The sequence below is a fragment of the Aulonocara sp. 'chitande type north' Nkhata Bay genome, linkage group LG15, assembly GCF_057382095.1.
Source record: "Aulonocara sp. 'chitande type north' Nkhata Bay isolate Kocher_YH1m ecotype deep benthic linkage group LG15, A_spYH_male_GT1.1, whole genome shotgun sequence".
NCBI classification, from domain to species: Eukaryota; Metazoa; Chordata; class Actinopteri; order Cichliformes; family Cichlidae; genus Aulonocara; species Aulonocara sp. 'chitande type north' Nkhata Bay.
The window spans coordinates 9822533-9837630 of NC_141358.1; positions in this window are offsets into that span (position 1 = coordinate 9822533).

The window sequence follows — 15098 nt, forward strand, 5'->3', positions numbered from 1 at the left end:
AACAAGTGTGTGTCTCAGTGGATTGAAGTTGCATGGAGGTAGAAACATTTTTTCTTCTTACCAGTTCATAAAACAGGGCCTGTCACAGTTGGAAAACCGCAACACTGTATTGGGTGAGCTAAGATATGTAATTTTATACTGGGTTATAAATAACAGGTGTGACATTGCGGAGCTGAAATAAACCAGGTGAACATTTTTTAGGTTCCTGGGGCTCAGTATCATAGAGACGGTTGTTAGACATCTCCACTCTGGCACAGAAAACTTCTGAAAGAATCTATACAAGGCTGAATTTCCAGGCCTTTCTGACTGGTAAATAGGTGCAACAGACAAATATCTGAAGAGTCTGTAGTGGGAGATTAAAACCACCCTGATCACCATTGGCACCCATCTACCAAGCAGTGTAGATGCAGTTTATATGTATTTGCGTAAATGCATTTTTGTTATACAACAGTATATTGCATAGTGGTAAATGCTCTCCTGGATCTCTCTAAATGTTATTTAAAAATAAGCCTGAAAAAAGAAGCCAACTGGACTTTTTTAAGTTTGTAAAGACATTTCACCTCTCATCCATGAGGCTATTTCAATTCTAAAAACAAACGGTGGAGAGTCTCAGATACCTTGACCTGGATGAATGAGAATGTAGGAAATTGCTCAGAACAACCCAACAGACCAACACTTTTGTGCAGCACCCATCCAGCCTCTTATCCAGTTCAGGACCACTGGAGGCTAGAGTGCTGGAGCCTATTCCAGCTGTCACAAGGTCTGAACAGGGTGCACCTTGGACAGGTCACCATCTATGAAAGGGCACAGAGAGAAAGACAACCGTTCAAACTCATGGCCAATTTAGAATCAAACATTAACTAAACACGCCTGTGAGGGGATGCCAAAGTACTCGGAGAGAACCCACGCAGGCATACGGAGAATTTGCAATAACTCCATACAGAAAGGACCCAGCCAGCCATTGGCTTCAAACCCAAAGACCTTCTTTGCCGTGGGGCAACCATGGCAACGAGCGACCAAATTTAGAAGTCACAATCACAGTCGACATTCCTTTTTTTCTAACAACAGATATCTTGTAATCTTATAGCTTTTAGAGATGCCAGCAGGCATTTCTCTTTTCAATAGAACTCATGCTAAACTAAGCTTACCGCTTTAGCTAGGCCTATACTTAAAACACACACACACATAAACACACACACACACACAGAGCATGGGCCAGGTTAGTGCTGGCCTCACACACGAGTGCTAGATCATGCTATCAAAGTCTCAACAAGGAAGTAAATCCTATCATCCAACAGCAATACTCATTTAAAACAGAGCCAACTCAAGATAAATGGCACCTTCCTGTTTTTCCCCCCTTGAGCCGTTGTTGTAACACACCTCATGGTGCATACCGTCATATGGCCCGCTCCTAGACATGCTGAAGTATGGCCTTGTGGAACTACAAAACTGCCAGTATTACCAGCATTACCACAGGATGGGTGATGGTGTACCTCACTCTGTGGCAAGATGATTTGTTTTGCAGTGCATGATGGTAAAGTGCGTCATTACCCCGAGAGTGCTAGCTCACAGATATTATCAGCTATCCACACCATGATCCATCCTGCACCCACAAAACCAAAAATACACAGTTTAAATTCTACACTATATTTAGCTTGTGCAGGAGAGGTAGCTGGAGGCAAGCATTCTGTAAGCAGTTGTTTATTTCAAATGAGGTTTAGGGACTAGATTGTAGGCCTGATCACAGCCGGTTAGAAACTTGAAATAAGCCATCAGTTTGCCAGTAACACGGCCGGTTAGCGTAAGAGTGCAGATAACCATCAGACTCACAAAGCATGGATCGGACAGAGAGATGTGGAGAGAGGAGGCCGCGGCGATCACGGCATGACACAGTGCCTCCTATTTGTCTTACCTTTTCAAACAGCAGCGGAGATTGATGTTGCTGGCCACATTTGACACACAGTAGTAAAGAGGGAGCGGTGTGGAGCCGAGCGCTGACACACGGGTGGAAAAAAGAAGGATAGACAAAAGTCAGAAAAAGAGAAATGAGAAAAACAGAGACAGGCCACTAAAACACAAGAAGGTCTAGCTGACAACAGGGATATCAAAACAATGGCAACAAAAAGACCTTGAGGAATCTTGAAACTTGGGAGATGAAAGTATTACCAGTACTGAAAGTGAAATTCAAGCAAGTGTGCTAAAGACTTTGTCATTCACAGATGGCCACTCTGCGTGTTTTGGAGAGGCTGCTCAGCGAGCACCTCATCCCTGCACATTCTGGAGAAATGTAACTCGCTCGCAGATGGACTGCAGAGAAGGGAGGTGCTGCTGTGAAGTCAAACTGTAAACTGAGTCCTGATATTTAACACTGGCCTGGCGCCAGCAAAGCAGCGCTTGGTACCACTGTTTTCTTCTTCTTCACTCCACAGAGAAGATAAAAAACAGTCTTGTTTGTCTTTGTTCAGTCATTTTTTTTACCCAATGTGAGCGTGTATGTGTGTGGCCTCCTCTAGTTGTTTAAAAACATGAGTGAGATTTTGTCTGTTTGAATGCTAATGAGTGTTGCTCACAGTAATATCCAAAACGTCTTGAGTGACTCAGACTTTCTTACAATTTTTTAAAGTGGTCTTGAGCAATAGTTCTGGTCTCCAGCCATGAGTGCAACACGGTGGAGGCTCTGTTGTGGTTTAGAGCTGCATTTCAGCCAGTGATTTTAGAGATCTTGTCAAAACTGATAAAATTATGAACACACAAAAGCATCACTGGATTTTGATTAAACACGCAGTACCACGTGGAAAGAGTCTGATTGCCAACAACTTCATTTTTCAGTGTGACAATGATGCCAATGCAGTAAAAGCACACCTGAACAGAAAAAGACAAAGCGAAACACAATCAGTCATGGATTGGCCTCCCCAGAACCCAGACCCCAGCCAAAATCCAAAGAAGACCTTTAAATGCCCATCAAGAAGCCTGAAGAACTATTCCTGAAGTCTATTTAAAAAAAGGGCAAGGAAATCTGCCAAAGATAGTTCAGGCCACATAGAAGAATTAAGCCAGTCCTATCAAATACGAAAGTCTGTTTTTGCCTTAAGTACAATATTTCCATTCATTTCAATAAATGAACCTAAATCTAGTGAAGTAGTTTATGCTCAGAAGTTGCCTCTGAAGGTATTCAGACTGGTATAGATGATTATTTTAGATGAAGACGACTTAAATTTCAGGCATACAGCCTTTATCAACACGGTCATTTTTTCCAGTAGACCTAGAACATTTACACAATCTTATTAAACATCCCTACTCTATAATTATCTGCAATTTTTCAATAACATCACATCATGGCGAGTTTTGTGTGGTCTGCTAAAGCACAAAAAACACTTGCCTTAAAAATTTCTGTCATGCAAAAAAGAAAAAAAATGGGCGTTTACACAGTGTGTTGTGGCTGTGTTGATTAGCTACTGCAGTTGGGGACTAATTTCTTCCAGTATTCCCCAAGGCTTATGTGTTGTTTTAATTTTATTGTACATGGGAGAAATGGCTCAGTGGATATAAAAATGGAAAAATCACTTAATTTTCCTCCACAACTCAGCTACTGTTTTGGCTTTTAGAGCTCACCCCTCCGCCTACACAGTCGTTCGCAGACTTGGTCGCCATTAAACGCTTTATGTTTGTGGGCATGTAGAGGTGACGGTCCCACCAAATCCTGTCACTGACACATTGACAAACAGTCTTGTTAGACACGTGGAACATTTTCTACTGTAAAGCACACATTTTGTGACAAGCGGGGTATTCATGCAAAGGCTTGCAGCAAACGCTCTTTGATTTACCTTTAACGTTTCCTCTAAGGGGCCTGGGTCATAACTCTGAGAAGAGGTTGCTCTGGCGCTTCAGGTTTCAAAGCTGGCAGGCTGATTAGAGCGTGCAAGGTTTGTGAGCATTGGCACTAACGCACAGCACCAGGCTTTGAGGCTCAAGATTAACCTGCACAGTAGTTAAATAAACACACATCCACGCATGGCCGCATGAATGGACGTTTCATCACCGCTCGCTACGTTTCCGTGATAGTACTGGACTCGACTGTACTCCATGATGCAATTAAAAATAACAGTCAAGCGCAAAACCATATGTGAAATGCTGACCTGCAGGGAGGTATATGGGTGCAATGTACCTTCACTTTTTCACTTTTGGAGGGTTTCCATACCTTTTTTCAACCGTGTGATTTGGTTTAGATGGTGAGGTTGTTTGCTGCTTCCTCTGATCAAGTCCAGGATTGAGAACCATGGTCCAAGTAAAATTACCTCAAGACCAAAATGGCTTGACCCCAGCATGTCTGTGTGTGTGTGTGTGTGTGTGTGTGTGTGTGTGTGTGTGTGTGTGTGTGTGTGTGTGTGTATGAGAGAGAGAGTTAGAAAATCAGGGATAGAGTGGGGGTTGGCTTTCAGACAACTGCAGGACAGGGGCTTAGTGGGGGTGTAAGGTAAACCCCTGTGGCAGCAGGTCATGTTAAAACAGCATAGACAAGGGGGGTGGAGGGGCAGGGGACTTGTGTTTGTATACAGGGAACCCCGGGCAGCTCAGTAAAAAGAGCTTTATTATTTAGGCCTCTGCCAAGCAGAGATCAGGGTGGAAAATGCACAGGATCCCCGGCGCCAAGTCCCTTGCTCTCGGAAAATCCGCCCCAGAAGCGTCTAAGCGTAGGGCCTGGATTTAATCACCCAATGCAGCATTTGTCCTCAGTCTGGAGGGAAAAAAAGTTACAATCAGTCTACATCTATATGACCCTCAACCTTTTCTCTTAAAAGACACATTTTCTGCCATGTGTAGTTTTAATTTGGGGTCCAAAGAGGGAAATAAACTGCTGAAATAACTTAATGTAACATGTTCTGCAACTCCATGCTTGTTGATAAGGTATATAGCTTGATAAGGCACTTTTTAAAGTGGCAAATAATATTATTTTCCTGACATCTGTAATTATACTTTCCAGAAACAACAGCACTGCAAAAAACAGAGTTATTAGTTAGGTCTGAATTCAACAGATAAGCCTCAAGCTAAACATTCTGGTTGTTGCTGTCTTTGCACTGGGAGTGAGATCTGACTGTAAATTGTGCACACTCATACCCACAAATCCTCTCCTGCTTATCATTTTATTCATTCTAAATGGGACCATGATTTATGAATTGAAATTAATGTTTGTACTGAAGAAAAATTCAATTAAGCAAATAAGTCCATATCGTCATTAGGTAGGTGTTTTCTGAGGTCATAAATTGAGTGAAAACTCAGTCATAAACTTCTATTCAAGTAGCCTCCTTTCCAGCCATACAGGTTTAAGGCATTTCGTTTAATATGCAGGCTAGGGTTTGAATCCAGTAAATCAGAAGGTAGTGCAATACTGGAAATGGGCAAAAAGCTCTGTCATAATGAAACAGTCACTGTTCCCGTTTACTCGTGGGCAAATCCAATAGTGCAGAGCTCCAGAGCCAAAGTGCTCATCACTGCAGAGATCCTGGACAGTTCACGCCATAAAATTCAATAAAAGCGATAAAACACACTGATAACACAGTCGGCAAATGGCTTTAGGTCTTAGCTCTTGTGGCTTGTTTGTCGATGGAAACTTCTGCACCCGTAATTTGGAGCTGTTATCAGAAAAACACAGTCTTTGGTTTATTATCTGGCATGTTTTTATAATTTTTTCCACATCTAAGTAGTTCGATTTTAAAGCTGAAAAAGTGTGGAAAAATAATATCTAAAAGCTCATTAAAGCCATTTCAAAGGTAGCAGTCAAGCACTGCGTCTGATTTCTGTGCTTGCTTCATAACACCACCATTTATTAGTGTTTTTAGCAGAAAAACCATCAGGACAAATGTGAGGATTGTTGAAGGAAATATTTTTCACCCACCCTGCCTACAGGCAAAGTTCTATCTGCTTCGAATCACCCACCTTGCATTTTCTGCCCAGAAAGGACAAGCTTGCTTGCTTTCCTTCCTATAAGCCAGCGGCAATGACCTCAGTTTTAATGAAGACCAGCAGGTGCCTGTTTTCTTCCCCTTCACCAAACAGTGCCACACACCCATAATTACTTCACTTTGCCTGCATGAAAACTGAAATTATCAGAACTGGACCAGTAATGCCTGAATATGTCCGAGGTGAATGTTGAAGATTCTGTGACAAACTCATTCAAGTTTACCTTTGCTCTGATTTGTAAGGTACGTGGATTGTATTACATCACATTTTTAGAGAGAATGGACTGTTGGAAAAGTTTGACATATTGTCCAGTCCTTGTTTCAACCTGTTGTATGCAACACATTGGATTTAATCACTGACATGTACAAGAAAGCAACAAGATAGTGATGGCCATGAAGCTCAAGAGGAGGTGGAATCCCCGGGGGGTTACAGTGGGTGACCCACCGTGGTGTTCTGGTATCTTTAGTTAATGTGTAATTAAGTGACAGTTTAATACAACACAAGCAGTTTAACACAAAATGATATCAAGTGAATTCATTTGTCATGCGCCCCAGTGTTTTTGAGTTTCATGTTATTTTGTTATTTCATCTGTATTCCAGTTTCTTTTCAGTTATCTAGTTATTCGGTCAGGCCTAGTTTGCAGCTTAGTTCATGGTTTATCAGGTTCCCCTTGTGTCATGTCTAGTTTCCTGTTTTATTTTGTAAAAGGTCTTGTGTTCTGTGTTCATGTTCTTAGTTGTACTCTCCCCTGTCCTGCCATTAGGTTCATGTATGTCAGCTGTTTGCCCTCGTGTGTTTCCTCTTCCCCTAATCACCTCCTGTGTACTTAAGTCCTCTGTTTTCAGTGTGTCATTGTCAGGTCGTCTGTTTTCCTCGCCACAGTCACGGTTACTGTCATAGTTAGCTTTCATAGTTTGTTCCCAGTTTAGGTTTCTGTTTAGTTATTGCTCTTGTGCTGCTCTCGTTCTCGTTTGTTTTATTCATGTTCATCAGCAACAATAAAAGGCTCGCTTTTTGTTTAAGTTCCCTCCCGTCTCCTCACTTGTGTTCGCACCTGGGTCCACCACACACACACCTCCGCACGGTCTGTCTCCACAAACCGTGACACAACTTTGAAGACGAATGTTGGCTATTTATAGTCTGCATCGCACTTTTTCCAAGTTTAGTAATTAGCAAGCGTCTGCATATAGGTCTGCATCTTCTATGCATACTATGGGCAATCATGTTAATTTGCTTGCTACCAAAGCAATCACAGATAAAGTTTTTGTATTTTTCAGTCTCTAATAACTTCAGTCTCAGATATAAGAAAGAGGACAGGAGAGGAAGACAAGATAATATCTTAAGCTATGATATGGAATGTAAATATGGTAAAATGCAATGTCCTAATCTCTGTTTACTATTTGGATCTGCACATGAAGTACACTTGATATTATCTTGTTTTAAAATCTCTGACAATAAAATGAAATAAGAATTTTTCCACTGGTGCAAACTCAGTCACCATTAGGAAAGGTCCTGAGTAGCAGCAGAAACATGAGGGAGACACCATTAAGTAATATATACATCTCTATATAAATATTCATATTAATATACACAATAGGAATATATACTAACTACCTCCATGATGTGAAAAAGTGCTTGTACCGAATGCAGTTTTTATCTTTTGCCCTCTATTGAAATTAAAGGTTGTTTTTGGTTTTTTTATAATGCTTCAAAATAACTCTACAAATACACGCCCAGATCAGGTGTCAATACTGCTTCTGTGAAACAGGCTTCTAGAAGAAGTTCAATTTGTAAAACGTGCCAATTCCACCTTTACACTAGCCTTATACTGGTTACCGGTTTGGACTGAAGTCATGATGGCTCATGTAACATCTGCTTATATATTGTAGTGTGCAGCTGTCCAAATCCACAAAGAGCGGTAAGGCTCTGAACCAGCAGCAGCACAGGTCAGCCGACCACAGCTTGTCCACAAGGAAAACAAATCTACTGGAGCTCACAATAGACAATATTATCCGACTTATTTCTAAGTGAGTCATTTAACCTCACTGCACTGCTGCAGCAAAACTTAGGGTTCCCCCACTTGCCAAATCCCACTCCCATCTTTTACATACAGTCTTTGGTTCCATAGTGTCTTTATATCTATAAGACCTGCTTCACAGCTCTCATTCTCCTCACAACCCATTGAGCTGAAGCATTTAACATTTAATCAGCTGCATGCACTTATATCTCCCGTTCCTTAAAAACCTGAATGTTTTCATAGGTATAAACAAAAAATAATCAATTGTGCTTTGGCATTTTTGTTTCTGATGAGTGAATGAAACCCTCAATTAAGAGTTCAGCTTTGGAGAAAGGTTTTAACCTGTCTACACTGGTGAATTTAGTGGGAGGTCACCTGCCAGGACCTTTGCTTTAAAATGCAATCATAAAAATCTTGCTTTCGCTCTCTTCCTCTGACTCCCGCACTAGCCTGAGAAAACACAGAGCCAAACACATTGTAGGTCTCTTTTTATACAACTACATCATGCTTCGCTGTTCCAATGCACTGCTGGCCACCACCGCCCATCGGCACGTGTTCAAAGAGAACATCTTACGCAAATATCACCTGCCATTAAAAAGAAATATATCGCCTCCACGTTAACTTTGATCCATCAAACAGATTGTGAGATCCCACGCAAACTCATTGTCATTGAACTGACAGTCGTCATCGTGGATGAAGATGTTCAAAAGTTAAGGCACAGAGAGTTATATTCCCAACACACCCTGTTTGTGATTCACCAAACAAACACAGCTGCTGTTGGCTGATCGCATACAGGCACCGATCCAGCCTTTACACTCTTGCACAGTACAGTAAGTACACAACTGAAAAAGCTCAGGGTAGCATTTTAGGATCTTTCAGGCCACTTTGCTTTGCTGTTTTACTGTCACAGATATCACTGAGCATCAATTGGCAGTGTTACTCTGAGTCTGCTGGATCTAAAAAATGCATTCATGGCAAAGAGAAAGTAGATCCTCAGGACATAATAAAAAATAATGTGGTCTTTAAAATTAGATCTTAAAATTGGGTAAATGCAACCTCAGATGAGTAACAACACATGTGATATTATACTGTGTCATTATTTATCAACAAAAATTAAGCCAAAATGTGGAAAATTTCTTACTGTATCCACAGGAATTGGGAAGAAGGAAAGAAGCAGCAAAGTCATACGAGTACACGTAGACACAATGTACTCGATTCATTGATAAACAGCAAGTGCTTGCACCTCTATACAAGCAGATCTTTTGGAAGTTTGCTGGTTTGGAGCGTTCAGGTGTGTGTTAATCCAGTGCCAAGCAGGAAAGACACCAGCAATGACCTTAATGAGAAAGAACATTCAAGACAGCTGCCGATCTTCACATGAATGGACACAGCACAGCAAATTCACCCCAAAGGTCAAAAAATGCAATTCTCAGAGAAACTGCAACGTGTAGCTAAAAGCTAACGTAAATGTGTCTTTAAGCTATGTGTCTGTGCACAGTGTAGTAAGAATGTGAGAATCTGCTCCAAATTTATTCTGCCTTTGGATAACATGTATGTAAATCAACTAAAAAAAAAACAGAAGATTTATTCATATGTCTTTAAGGAACCTGTTATTCTGCTGCTCCACGGTGCACACTCTTTCTAGTCTTTGATTTACTCCGTGTCAAAATCCTGCTGTTCAGTCATTCTCTGCCTCCCTCGGATCCTCTGTCTGCTTCTCATTTGTCCAGCTCACTACTGGACGAAACAGGTGTGTGAATCAGCATGCAGATCCCTGATTTGCTGGATCAGCTGTCTGTCTGTTTCCCTTATTGCCCTGCTGGCTGCACATTATGTAAACCCCTCATGTTTGAATTTTAATATGTTTGAAGAAGAAAATAAGTCATTTCTCTGGAAACAATTCCTTGGCAAGAAAAGGTCAACTGCAAATGTGATCATTGAGCGTGAAAAGGGAAGTTACATCACTGCTACAAAAAGCCAGCTGGGTGAATTATGAATTATGATCAATCATACTCAAAGACTTCCACAAAGCCTAGTGAATATGTAGCAGCAGCAGCAAGAGCTGGCTTCAGCAAAGTTAAGTCAACTACTGAACCCAGCACCTCTAAAGCTTCTGATTTGCTCAAAAGAAATATTCCCAGCAACCTTGTGTCTGGCTAGCATGCAAGGGGACCAAGTGTATTTCGGTTTGCTGCATTATATTTTTGGAAAGTGGGGGATGCATGTGTGCCTTCTTCTATCACTAAACACAACATAGGAGCTTAAAGGGTCAAACAAGCCCCTGGCAGCTCAGGTTTTATGGATAGACATACACTTTCCCTCAGTGCCAGTGAAGCTTTTATTCCCATCCCACACAGAAAATAGTCTTTGCTTGTGTCTGAGCCTTTTGTATTCCTTTCAAAACAGAAGTCATCATGCAAAAATGTGAAGTGATGCAACAAATGTTGTTCTTGGGGCAATACAAGCTGATAATGCATTGCATGCAGTTGGCTGCCCCCCCTTTGTGTTGCTGAGTTTGCTACAAGCGAAACTTAATCACAAGCTAAACGTGAGACTTTGTTAGTCCACGAGGGGAAGTTTGGTTACTTCATTAGTAAGAATCAAGAAGTGTGGTAGATAAAACATTTAGATAATGTGCACGGGCTACACGACATAGGTTTTCTAGCAGGCCAAAGGTCTCTCAGAGCCACTCTTTCACACACGAGCTGTGGTAAGCCATGCAGTGAGGAATTAGATGCTGAATGTCTTACTCAGGGAGACTTTGACATGTGGTGGCCAAGCTTTCAACCCTGCAATCAACAAATCAACAGCTGAGGTGATTTTTCAAAGTGCACCAAAAATTAAAAAGAAAGAAAGAAAAACAACAACAACAAAATAAAACAAAACAAAAAAGGAACTAAGTTGAAAGTAAAAAAGTTGTTCAGTTTTTATATTATAATTATTATTTCCACTCTTATTGGATAGCCCACCAACTGTACAAGGGCTCCTGGGCACATGCCCAGAATACCCATTGGATAATCGTAATAGGAAGCAGGTGATCTGTTGAAGGAAACAGCCACAAGAAGAAGTTAAATCCCTCTGTAGCTATTTTTTTACACTTTTGGACACCATCAGTCTCGAGATAAATAAAAAACGCCTTGCTAGTTTAAAGCTAATATTGGTGAAGAGATTTGCAAGGAAATAAGGGTTTTGCTTGAAACCTGTGAGACCTTTTGGTATAGGCTCTTCCAATTCCAGCTGTCCCAGTGAAAGGTAGTCTGAGAGAGACTCCGATCATCTTTAAGGTCTTTGTAATGACAAACCATTATAAAGACAAGGTTGCTAGTTTATAAAACACATAACAATAGCTTCCTTATAAGCATCATAATTAGCACATGATTTAAAACTCCAGTTCTTCATCAAATACTTCGACACGTTCCCGTTGTGCTGATTGTTGTATTTAGTTCTAATACACTGTGTCTGCATTCACACTCAAAACTGGTTATAAAAACCACACATTATGAAGTGGCTGCTACTTGCACTGAATCCTTGTGTCTGTTTTCGCAACAGCCCTAGAAAAACACTGCGCTGCCATCATCTCTCACTCTCCTCTCCACATCAAGCCCTAATGTGGACTGCTGGTGGCTTTTTCTCGCCATATGACTCTTATTAGTCTGATATGAAAACCTAGCTTCATCTCTATTCTCACAGTCGAGAGCTTTTCTCACCGTGTGATATTTCCAGCCTCCCGTTTGCAGCCTGCCTCAAATCAGCCACTGCCTACCACGCCACAAAAAGATTTATTTTGGATTTACAGTAGGGTGGGTTTCCACAACCCCAAAGTTCAGATAACAGCCGTTTGATAGTTTTAGCGTGACAACTGCATCTCATTTTTGTCTATAATTTAAACAGTAAACTGAGATTTTGGATCTCACTACACTCGAGCCGTTGCCCTTCTTTTCCAGATCACAATTACAATAACAACAGACCGAATGATCAATGACGGAATTGCATCATATCAGTATTTCCCATCGTGCTGCCATTAAACTGAATGACCTGCAGTTATTTTGAAGTCTTCGCTGCATTGGGTGCTGCTCAAGGAGCCATTGGGAGGGAGGTTTTTGGATAAGGTGTCCTTGCACTGTTAACACTTGAAGAAATCAAAGCCTCCTTTCCCCTTCCTGTGTGAAAACGCCCTGATGTTTTCAATTTCCTGGTGAGTGGTGGACTTTTGACTCCTTTTCACAATAGCTTTCTCTCTCACACACACACAAACACAAAGCCCTCCTCTAATGAAGGAATCTTGTGCACTAAGTTAAAGCATGTGGTGCTGCTAACATCTGTACAGTGTAAGAGTTCAAGATTAAGATCACCACATCATAGCTAGCAAATGACCAGTATGGTGAGTTACTATTTTCTACAATTCTAAGAATAATACTAAAAGAATAAAACAATAACAATAAAAATATGCTGTATCACTCTCAAAAGAACTATCTGAAAAGTGGGTAGACTTGGGGAGCTAACTTGTTAGTTTTAGCTAGCTAGCTTGGTTAGCAAGTTCCAGTGATATCGTAGTTTGTTAAATGAATGCTAATTCTGCATTCCAGATACTGGAGTTTGTTTTGCTTCTTACCAAGGTAGATAAAGCCAGGTATCACTGGCAGTACAGCATAATCCATGTTTTTTGTGCTTAAAAACACCGCAACAGCACATTCACGGATAGCATCGGGTCTGCGTAGAAGTATGAGTAACACCAAGGTGCCATGGCTTTTTTAGTGAGTCACAAATATAAAACAATGACAGTACAGATTAAAAGTTTTATTGTTGTTTATGTTCTCTGCCACCATCTTGGATTGTTGACTCGAGGTTTGTGGCGTTTCTCTGACGTTGCTTTTTAAAAAATCTAAATTGAGGGAGAGTTCCAGATTTGATTTGCGACTGCAACCTCACAAATTCCGACTTCTACTTTTTGTGGAATGCACCATAAATCTTTGTAGTAAAAAAAATCCCCCAGGATTTAAAACAAAAAACAAAAAAAAATATACCTGCTAGAAAAACTGTCAGCCATTTTCCTTGGTTACACCTTTGTTTGATTCAGTTTAACCTTTGTTTAACTCAATTCTACTACCTGTTTGGATTATAATAGCAAGTTTTACATTAAAACAAACAAACAAAGCAAAACGAAACAAAAAAACATCCGGTATAGATGCCACAGAAATTAGGTATCTCCTTTGGCACCTTGGTGTTACTTCTACTTTTCACTTTCTCTTTTTACCTGTCTAAATCACCACGGTGACTAAGGGTTTATAACTTTTTTGTTTCGTCCTTTTAAATGGGACTTTTGGGTGTTTGCCTCTTTGGTGTGGTTCATTTGTGCACATTTGAACATGGTATTCACACTCGAGTATAGACCCTCTTACCGAGTCAAAAATAGATTTTGAAAATAGAAATTTGTCACTCAAATTACTGTCATAACAATCATTCTTCAGGGTGTAGTGATACAGCGTGCCTCGTACTGTGTGTTCTTTTGTGCATGCAGACTGTTTTTACATTCACATAGAGCCAATAAAACATCATCTTCTTGTGGTTTTGCCTCATCCAGAACTTTAAATTATTAGCAGCAGGTTTTATCCCTCCTTTGCAGATTTTTATGTGCTTGACGCTGAGTTGAATTTTCTGTACCACAAGCTGTGCAGTCCACCCACGTCAGCTATACACTTTAATATCTAATCTGCATGGCTTTACAAGGACCATGTGGCTTTGTGGCTGCAGTTTCATATTTGTTAAGGTTGAAGCTGACCATTTGAAGTTGCCTATATATCTGGACCAGATGGGCTAGTGCCAGGCGTAGCAGTTGGACTTACTTAACTTATGTGCAATGTACAAGTGAGACATTTTAGAATGAAAATGATGGATGTGGTTTTTTTTCCTGCTGATGCTTTATGTGACAAGACTTCAAAGAAATAGGCGAGTACAGCTCGACAGCATCAGTCACAGTCACCCGAGGGAAAGTAACCTTTCTTTTCGCCTAGAGGTTGACATCTTCTCCTCTTACCTTGATTAAGATCAGAGGAAAATTCATTCTGATTCTGACAACAAAAGCATGTTTGGAGTATAAATGTGGGGGAAAAAGTGACTGCGGGGAGAAAAGTGATACTGAAAGGCGACCCCATGTGTGTGGTCTCCCCGTATCAGATGCCCTATAGAGAGACATGCACGCACCATGTTGATATTTAAAAGCCTTGGATGTTTGTTTAAAGTGAGTAATTGATATTTGCCACTGGAGGAATTTTCTCCAATTTGGCACAGAGTGTGAGAACAAGAAGAGTCCAGTTTGCCATGTCTGCCTGCTGTCGGCATGTGTTATGCTACGGGAAATATGCTGGCCCTGCTCCTCTCACTTCTTCGGAGTTCACTGCAACGGCAGCACCAGACCACACATACTGCCACTTTTATGGTTTTCGGCTGAGGATTCCTTCTGTTGCTGCCAAATTGCCTATTACTGAAACTTTCAATAAACAAGCAAAGAAATTTAATGCCTTTGTTTGGCTTGGAACTACAGCCGAACCACTTTAAGATCAGTTTAAGGACCCCAAAGAATGAACTATTTGAGAACTCAGAGATCTTAAATTGAAAATGAGGTCTTACTGGAAGACCCTGGAAGATTAGATTCCCATGAAACATTGCCTTCCTGAATTAATTTCTGAATACATCTTGTGGATGACTTGCTGCTTCAAAAACAATGCGCCTTTCCCGCCTGTTGAGAATCTGTTGATCACTGCTCCATTAAAAAGAACCGCCGGCGTTATTATGGCTTCTTTGATCTCAGCCTGTTTGACACCTTAAAACATGACATGAAAAAGTGCATCAAAGAGGCTTAGCCTCAGCAGGATTCCACCTCCGTTGTTGTTTTTGCCAGCATGGCGCTGCCTCAGAAAAGGGAGGATCTTTGCACTTTGTTTTGATTGTCGCTACTTACACCGCCAGCATCTCCCGTCATGCGCAAAATGGTGCTTGAATATCATTTTGATCATTTCATTCTTCTCCTTTCAGTGGCCCTCATTCATGCGTCAGTACAAAGTGTGGGCCTTAATCCTTTAATGAATGTCTTCTTCTGGGGCTTCACATGGCAGCACATTCCAAC